Source organism: Muntiacus reevesi, chromosome 8, assembly GCF_963930625.1.
Source record: "Muntiacus reevesi chromosome 8, mMunRee1.1, whole genome shotgun sequence".
Lineage (NCBI taxonomy): Eukaryota > Metazoa > Chordata > Mammalia > Artiodactyla > Cervidae > Muntiacus > Muntiacus reevesi.
Genome location: NC_089256.1, coordinates 43,267,449 through 43,276,127, shown reverse-complemented (window position 1 = coordinate 43,276,127; position 8,679 = coordinate 43,267,449). Strand labels below are relative to the sequence as shown.

General features: G+C 36.8%; 1 protein-coding gene across 1 annotated transcript in view; it reads right to left on the bottom strand.

The window, feature by feature from the left end:
* Positions 1-8,679, bottom strand: part of CFAP91 (cilia and flagella associated protein 91) — a 98,121-nt gene that overhangs the window by 73,230 nt on the left and 16,212 nt on the right. The gene's annotated exons all lie outside the window — the stretch shown is intronic.

Here is an 8,679-nt window from a genome sequence, read left to right as displayed (position 1 = left end):
CGACCAATTGTGCTCACTATGAGGAATTTATTATGGGGAATAAGTCAATGAGTGTACAAAGATATATGCAAACATGTTTATAAAGTCTCATTTATAAGAGTAAAAACGTCTTAATGGCTGATTTATTTTTAAAAGTGGCTATATCTGGGGTCATTAGGCATCAACCTTGGATCCATTATTTTCACCTTTTTTTTTCATTCTATTTTTAAGCACAGAAAAACTTATAAATTCACTTAAACATGAGCCTACCCTTATCCACAATTTAACAAAAAGTATAGTAGCACATATGGGTTAATGTTTTAGTGCAGTGTTTTCTTTTACTTTTGAGTTTGCATCCCTCAATCCCTTTCTCTTCCTTTTCCACCCACAGCAGTACCTTTTCTATATACCTGGTATCTACGATCTTCCCAACCCCGGGATTGAACCTGCGTCTCTTAAGTCTCCTGCAATGGCAAGTGAATTCTTTACCACTAGCGCCACCTGGGAAGACTATCTAGGATATATATCCCAAATGTATCCTTGAATTACATCCTCCATATTTTTTGCACACTTATTTTCTACAACTGACACAAATAGTTTATTTTACTGTTTGACTAACATGAAATCATATTATAAGTACAGTTTTGCCATCTTGCTTTTTTGACTAAACAACACTTCATGGAACTCCTTCCCAATCTACTACATGTGACTCTAAAAAAAAATCACAAACTTAAATAATGACCATCAGTAGAAATACTGTTTAAAAAATGGTACATCCATAATTTTTATCCAGCTATTAAAATAATAATGTAATCTATATGAATGAACAAAAATGTCTATGATCTAACGTAAAGTAGAAAAAACACTATAAAGCATTATGTACACTAGGAGTACATTTTTATGTTTTATAGACTGTGCTAATGGGCACATAAAAATTCCTAAATGGATATACAACAGTAAAAGCAATTATTTCTGGATAGTATAATTATAGAAAGAATTTTTTCATGTTTATAGTCTTCTGAATTTTCTTTTTTTAACCTGTACACATACTACTTATAAAACAAGAAATACATATACATGTATATATATCACTTCCATTTAAAATAAATCTTTTTTCTAGTTGGTAGAAGAATTGATTAAATTACATAAATAAATACAATGGAAAAAAGAGATTTCCATTAAGAAAAATAGTCAAAGGCAATATGAGGTGCTTATACATGAGCACAGCATGTAAATCTTAGCTCAAAGAAAAATGCATTTCAAGCCAATCAGAAAGAAGGGTCTATTTGGCAGTTCAACCTGTGATGGAACAGTACTTTAAGTAGTTTTTAGTGTTGAAATCTAACAGGTACTGAAATCATTTTTTTCAGCAGTTGCTATTAATTCCTAACATAAGTAGACAATATGAGTATATATAGTTTCTTATGTTTTCAGCAGACAGTATTCTACTACAAAAATTCTACTTGAGGAGATAACTTTAAATTACCTTTATATCATCCCAGGTTATGTGAATATTATGAAATCATCAGCTTGGATCAAGAGAATAAATTACTGCTTTCCAAATTAGTTTCACATTTGACCCATCTGATTAAACATGCTAAGATTATGGCAAAGCCTGAGGAATCCTTCTGCCAAAGCTTTCTGCTGACTTGGGACTGTGGGTCTGAGGAGAAGATGCAAAGGAGGAATGCTACTTGGACAAAAGTCCTGTGTAACTTAATAACACATTTCCTTTACCAATTAGGTCTCCCCCTTGGCTCAGAGGGTAAAGCGTCTGCCTGCAATGTGGGAGACCTGAGTTCAATTCCTGGGTCGGAATTAACTTGTTATTTTTCTCCAACATATTCTTCTCTCCATTTCAGTTGGTTTCAGGGGAGAGTAAAATGTGAATAAGAGCAAGCAAAAAATCTTTCCCAGCTCTGCCCAACCTCAATCAGGACCCAACACCAGAAAGACCCTCCATCTGCTCCCTACTTGGCTCGCGCTCTGCCTGGTCCTGGATCGCATCCTGAGCCTCACTTAGTCTAAGGATGGTATCCCTTCAGCAGCCGCTACTGCTCCATACCCTCCATCCTCTAATACCAGTCACCACTGAAGCAGGCACTGTTTGCCACACCCACAGTCTTTTAAATTTTCCCCTTCTAGTCCCAACAAAACTAGACGCAGGGCTTCCTTGGTGGCCCAATGGTAAAGAATCTGCCTGCCAATGCAGAAGACACAGGTTTGATCCCTGGTCCAGGAAGATCCCACAGGCCATGAAGCATCTCAGCCCTGCACCACAACTACAAAGCCTTTTTCGAGAGCTCAGGGACTATAACTACTAAAGCCACATGTTGCAACTGAAGCCCATGTGCCCTAGAGCCCGTGCAACAAGAGAAGCCACTGCAATGAGAAGCCCTTGCAGTGCATCAAAGAATAGCCCCCACTCTCTGCAACTAAAGAAAAGCAAGCACAGCAACAAAGACCCATTCAGCTAAAAATGAATAATAAATACATTTTAAAAAACCCCACACACAAAAAGAGGAGCTTCACAAAGCTAGCAAATCTTATTCTGTTATTATGAACTCTATTGACCATTTGCATTTTTAAAGACAATTTTTAGAGCAATCTTAGGTCACAGCAAAATTGAGAAGGCACAAAAACTTCCCATATACCCCTTACCCATCATGTGCATAGCCCGACCCACTATCAACATCACTCGCCAGGTGGTACCTTTGTTAAAACTGATGTACCTATACTGGCACTTCACAGACACCCAAAATACACAGTTTACATTAAGGTTCACTTTTTTCTTTTTTAAATATATATACTTTATTGAAGTATGGCTGACTTACAGTGTTTCAGGTCCACAGCAATGTGATTCAGTTTTTTATATATATATATTTATATATATACACACATACACACACACACACACATAATCTTTCAGATTATTTTTCATTATAGTTTATTACAAGATATTGACTATAGTTCCCTGTTAAGGTTCACTCTTGGTGTCATACATTATATGGGTATAGACAAATCCTTATGTGTCAGTGTAGACATGTATAATAATCTGTATCCATCACATAGTAACATACAGAGTATTTGCCCTCCCTTTAAATCCTCTGCGCTCCTATTCATCCTTTCCCCATTCTCGCCAGGCCCCTGGCAACCAATAATCTTTTTATCGTCTCCATAGTTTTATCTTTTCTAGAATGTCATAAAGTTGGAATCATACGTATGCAGCCCTTTCAGATTAGCTTCTTTCTCTTAGCAATATGCATTTAAGGTTCCTCCACGTCTTTTCATGACTTGATAGCTCATTTCTATTTAGTGCTGAATAATATTTTGTTGTCTCAATGTACCATGGTTTACTTATCCACTCACCTGCTGAAGGACATTTTGGTTGCTTCCACATTTCAGCAACTATGAATAAAGCTGCTATAAACATTAGTGTGCAGGCTTTTGTGTAGACATGAGTTTTCAACCCCTTCAGGTAAATACCAAGGAGCAGCACTGCCAAATCATATGTTAAGAGTATGTGTATAGTCTTTTTTTTTTTTTTTAAGAGTCTTAGACAAATTTTATTTTGGTGTGTCAATACATTAAAATTCATGATTCAGGTTAGAATCACTAACATTTCTACAGATGAGTAATAATAGTATTAGTATTTTTCACTAGTTCAAAAAATGTGTCTTGAGTGCATAGGGATTAAAGTTCAATCCACATAGTCATTTACAGACGCCTCACTTCCATGAAGTGCATCGTTCAGAATAGAAGATAATACCATATTGTATACAGTATGCATAGTCTTGTAAGAAACTGACAATCTGTCTTCTGAAGTGACTATAGCATTGTGCATTTCCATCAAAAATGAAAATTCTTCTTGCTCAATATTTGGTGGTGTTAGTGTTCCACATTCTGGCCATTCTAACAGTTGTATAGTGGTATATTGTTTTAATTTGCATTTACACTTATTTGCCACTTGTATATCTTCTTTGGTGAGGTGTCTATTAAGGTCTTTGAACTTTTTTTAATGAAGTCGAGATTACCCATTATTTTTTTTAATGGATCGTGATTTTGATGTTGTATCTAAAAAGTCATCACCATACCCAAGACCATCTAGGTTTTTCCTATGTAATCTAAGAGTTTTATATTTTTGTATTCTACTCTGAGGTCTGTGATCCATTTTAAGTTAATTTTGTGAAGGATGTAAGAGGTGTGTCTAAATTCATTTTTTTTGCATGTAGATGTCCAGTTGTTCCAACATCATTTGTTAAAAAGACTGTATTTGCTCCACTGTATTGCCTTTGTTCTTTTTGCCAAAGATTGTTATTCAGTCACTAAGTCATGTCCAACTCTTTGCGACCCCATGGACTGCAGCACATCAGGCTTCCTTGTCCTTCACTACCTCCTGGACTTTGCTCAAATTCATGTCCATTGAGTGGATGCTATCTAACCATCTCATCTTCTGTCAAAGATTAGCTGATTATAAGTATGTGGGTCTATTTCTGGGCTCTCTATTCTATTTCATCTGTCTATTCTTTCCATAACATCACAGTCTGTAAAAATTTTTTTTATTAATTTTTGGCTGTGCAGGATCTTTGTTGCTAGGTGGGCTTTTATCTAGTTGTGGCAAGCAGGGGCTACTCTCTAGTTGTTGTGCACAGACTTCTCTTGCAGTGGCTTCTCTTGTTGAGGAGCATGGGCTCTAGGGCTCAAGGGCTTCAGTAGTTGTGGCTCCCAGGTTCTAGATCACAGACTCAATAGTTGTGGTGCACGAGTTCAGTTGCTTCACGGCATGTGAGCTTATCCCAGAACCTGGGATCGAACCCGTGTCTCCTGTACAGACAGGTGGATGCTTTACCACTGAGCTCCCAAGGAAGGCCAACAGCACACTTTCTCGATTATAATAGCTTGAAGTCAGATAATGTCAGTCCTCCAACTCTGTCCTCTAACACTGTGCTGCTTATTCTCAGGGTTTTTGCTTCTTCGTGTAAGCTTTAGAATCACTTTTTCAATATCCACAAAATAACTTGTAGGAATTTTGGTTGAGATTACATGGACTCTACACTTCAAACAGGGAAGACCTGACATACAGACACCATTGAATCTTCCTATCGACAACCATGGAGTATTTCTCCACTTATTTAATTCTTCTTCTATTTCTTCCACCAAAGTGTCATAGTTTTCCTTAAAAAGATCTTGTATTTTATTAAATTTATACCTAAGTATTTCATTGGTTGATGCTAATGTAAATGGCATTGTGTTTTATATTTCAAATTCCACTTAAATTTAAATACCTATAAATTCTATATAGGTATATAGGAAAGCAGCTGACTTTTGTATACTAACCTTGTATTCTACAACCTTGCTGTAATCACTTTTTCACTTATTAACCCCACTTATTTTTTTTAAGTCAATTCATTCTGATTTTCTACAAAGATGAACATGCCAGCTGCTAAAAGTTTTATTGCTGCTCTTTCCGCCATCTTTCCATGCTGCCAGAATGGTGCTCTCAAGAGTATCAACAATGCTGAAGAGAGGCAAATGCCAGGTCCTTATTAGGCCGTGCTCCAAAGTCATGGCCAGGTTTCTAACTGTGATGATGAAGCATGGTTGCATTGGCGAGCTTGAAATCATTGATGATCACAGGGCTGGGGAAACTGTTGTGAACCTCACAGGCAGGCTAAGTAAGTGTGGAGTGATCAGTCCCAGATTTGATGTGCAACTCAAAAATCAAGAAAAAGGCAGAATAACCTGCTCCCATCCCGTCAGTTTGATTTCATTGTACTGACAACCTCAACTGGCATCAATGGACCGCGAAGAACCAAGATGAAAACACACAGGAGGGAAAATCCTTGGATTCTTTTTCTAGGGATCTAATACATACAAATAAAATGCCCTGAAGCCCGAGGGGGGGGATTTATTGCTTCCTTTCCAATCTGTGTACCTTTTATTTTTCCTGTCTTATTTCCAGTATGAAGCTGAAAGGGAGTGGTGAGAGGAGACATCCTTTCATTTTTCCTGATCGTAGTGGAAAAACTGAGTTTTTCACCATTAAGTATGAGTCAGGTTTTTAGTACACATTCTTCATAAGGTTGAAGATGTTCCTCTCTAATTCTAGTTAACTGAGAGTTTTTGTCATGAGGGTATCAGGTACTGTCAAATAGTTTTTCTGCCTCTATTGATATGATCATGTGATCTTTCTTTTTCAGTCCGTTGACATGATCCATTACATTAACTGATTTTCAAATGCAGTACCACCTTGCATGCCTGGGATAAATTCCACTTGGATGTGGAGTATCTCTTATTATACATTGTTGGATTTGATTTGCTAATATTTTGTTGAGGATTTCCACGCCTACATTTATGAGGGATGTTGGTTTGTAGTTTTCTTTATGGCAACTCACTCCAGTATTCTTGCCTGGAGAATCTCATGGACAGAGGAGCCTGACAGGCTACAGTTCATGGGATCTCAAGAGAGGTACATGACTTAGCACTATCTTTCTTTCTTTCTTTCTTAATGTCTTTGTCTGACTTTGGTATTAGGGTAATGCTGGCCTTATAGAATGAGTGAGCTTCTACTACCTGAAAGAGATCGTAGAGAATGGTATAATTTCTTCCTTGAATGTTTGGTAGAATCACCAGCAGACCCCATCCAGGCCTGGTGCTTTATGTTTTAGAAAGCCATTAATTACTGCTTCAAAAAAGTTTAATAGATAAAGGCCTATTCAGATTTCCTATTTCTCCTGAGTTCTGGCAAGTTGTATTTCAAGTAATTAACCCTTTTCATCTACATTATCAACTGTATTATAGGCAAAGAGTTATTCACAATATTCCTTTATTATCTTTTTAATGCCATAGGATCTGTAGTGATCCTTTTTCATTTCTGATGTTAGTAATTTGTGTCCTCTCTCTTTTTCTCTTAGTCAGTCTGCCTAGAGACTTACCAGTTTTTGTGAGCTTTCCAACGAACTCTGTGGTTTCATTTACTTTTTCTATCAATTTCCTTGGTCAATTCCATTGATTTCTTATTATTTCTTTTCCTCTGCTTGCTTTGGATGTAATTTGCTCTTCTTTTTCTAGTTTCTCAAGGTGGAAGCTTATATGATTGATTTAGATCTGTCTTCCTTTCTAATACATGCATTCAATGCTATAAATTTCCCACTAAGCACTGCTTTTGTTTCATTCCACAAGTTTTCATAATTTACATTGTCATTTTCATTAGGTTTAAAATATTTTAAAATTTCTCTTGAAAACCCATGCTATTTAGAAATGTATTGTTTAATATCCATATATTTGGGGATTTTCAGTTGTCTCTCTGTTCTTAATTTCTAGTTTAATACCACTATGATCTGAGAGAAGACATGGTATAACTTCTGTGATTTTTACATTTATTAAAGTATGTTTAATGGTCCAGAATGTGGTTTAGCTTGGTGAGTGTTCTGTGTGAGCTTCAGAAGAATGTATACTCTATTGTTGAATAAGTAGTCTATAGATACCAATTATATCCAACTGATAAATGGTATGCGAGGGCCTGACTGACTTTCTGCCTGTTAGATGTATCCACTTTCTACATGAGGGTATTAAAGCCCCCCACTGTGATAGTGAATTCATCTACTACTTGTAATTCTATTAGTTTTTGTCACATGCAGTCTGACACTCTGTCATTAGGTATATATACATTAAGGATTATTATGTCTTCTTGGAGAACTGATCTCTTTTTCATTATGATAATCTTTATCCCTGATAATCTTCCTTGAAGTCTGCTCTGTCTGAAATTATTATAGCTACTGTTGCTTTCTTTTAGTGTTAGCATGCTATATTTTCCTCTACCCATTTTCTTTTTCCAACATTTTTACTGAAGTATAGTTGATGTATAACATGTTATAGGTGGGCAAGAATCCCTTAGAAGGAATGGAGTAGCCTTCATAGTCAACAGAAGAGTCCAAAATGCAGCACTTGGGGGTAACCTCAAAAATTACAGAATGATCTTGGTTCATTTCCAAAGCAAACTGTTCAACATTACAGTAATCCAAGTCTATGCCCCAACCACTAATGCTGAAGAAGATGAAGTTGAACAGTTTTATGAAGACCTACAAGTCCTTCTAGAACTAATACCAAAAAAAGATGTCCTTTTCATCACAAGGACTGGAATGCAAAAATAGGAAGCCAAGAGACACCTAGAGTAACAGGCAAGTTTGGCCTTGGAATACAAAATGAAGTAGGACAAAGGCTAACAGAGTTTTGCCAAAAGAACACACTGGTCATAGCAAACATCCTCCTCCAACAACACAAGAAATGACTCTACACATAGCCATCACCAGATGGTCAATATCGAAATCAGATTGATTATATTCTTTGCAGCCAAAGAAGGAGAAGCCCTAAACAGTCAGCAAAAACAAAACCTGGAGTTTACTGTGGCTCAGATCATCAGCTCTTTACTGCAAAATTCGGGCTCAAATTGAAGAAAGCAGGGAAAACCACTAGGCCATTCATGTATGACCTAAACCAAATCCCTTATGATTATATAGTGGAGGTGACAAACAGATTCAAGGGATTAGATCTGGTAGACAAGAATGCCTGAGGAAGTATGGATGGAGGTTCGGAACATTGTTTATAGACGGTGGTGACCAGAACTATCCCCATGAAAGAGAAATGCAAGAAGGCAAAATGATTGTCTGAAGAGGCCATACAAATAACTGGAAAAAGAGC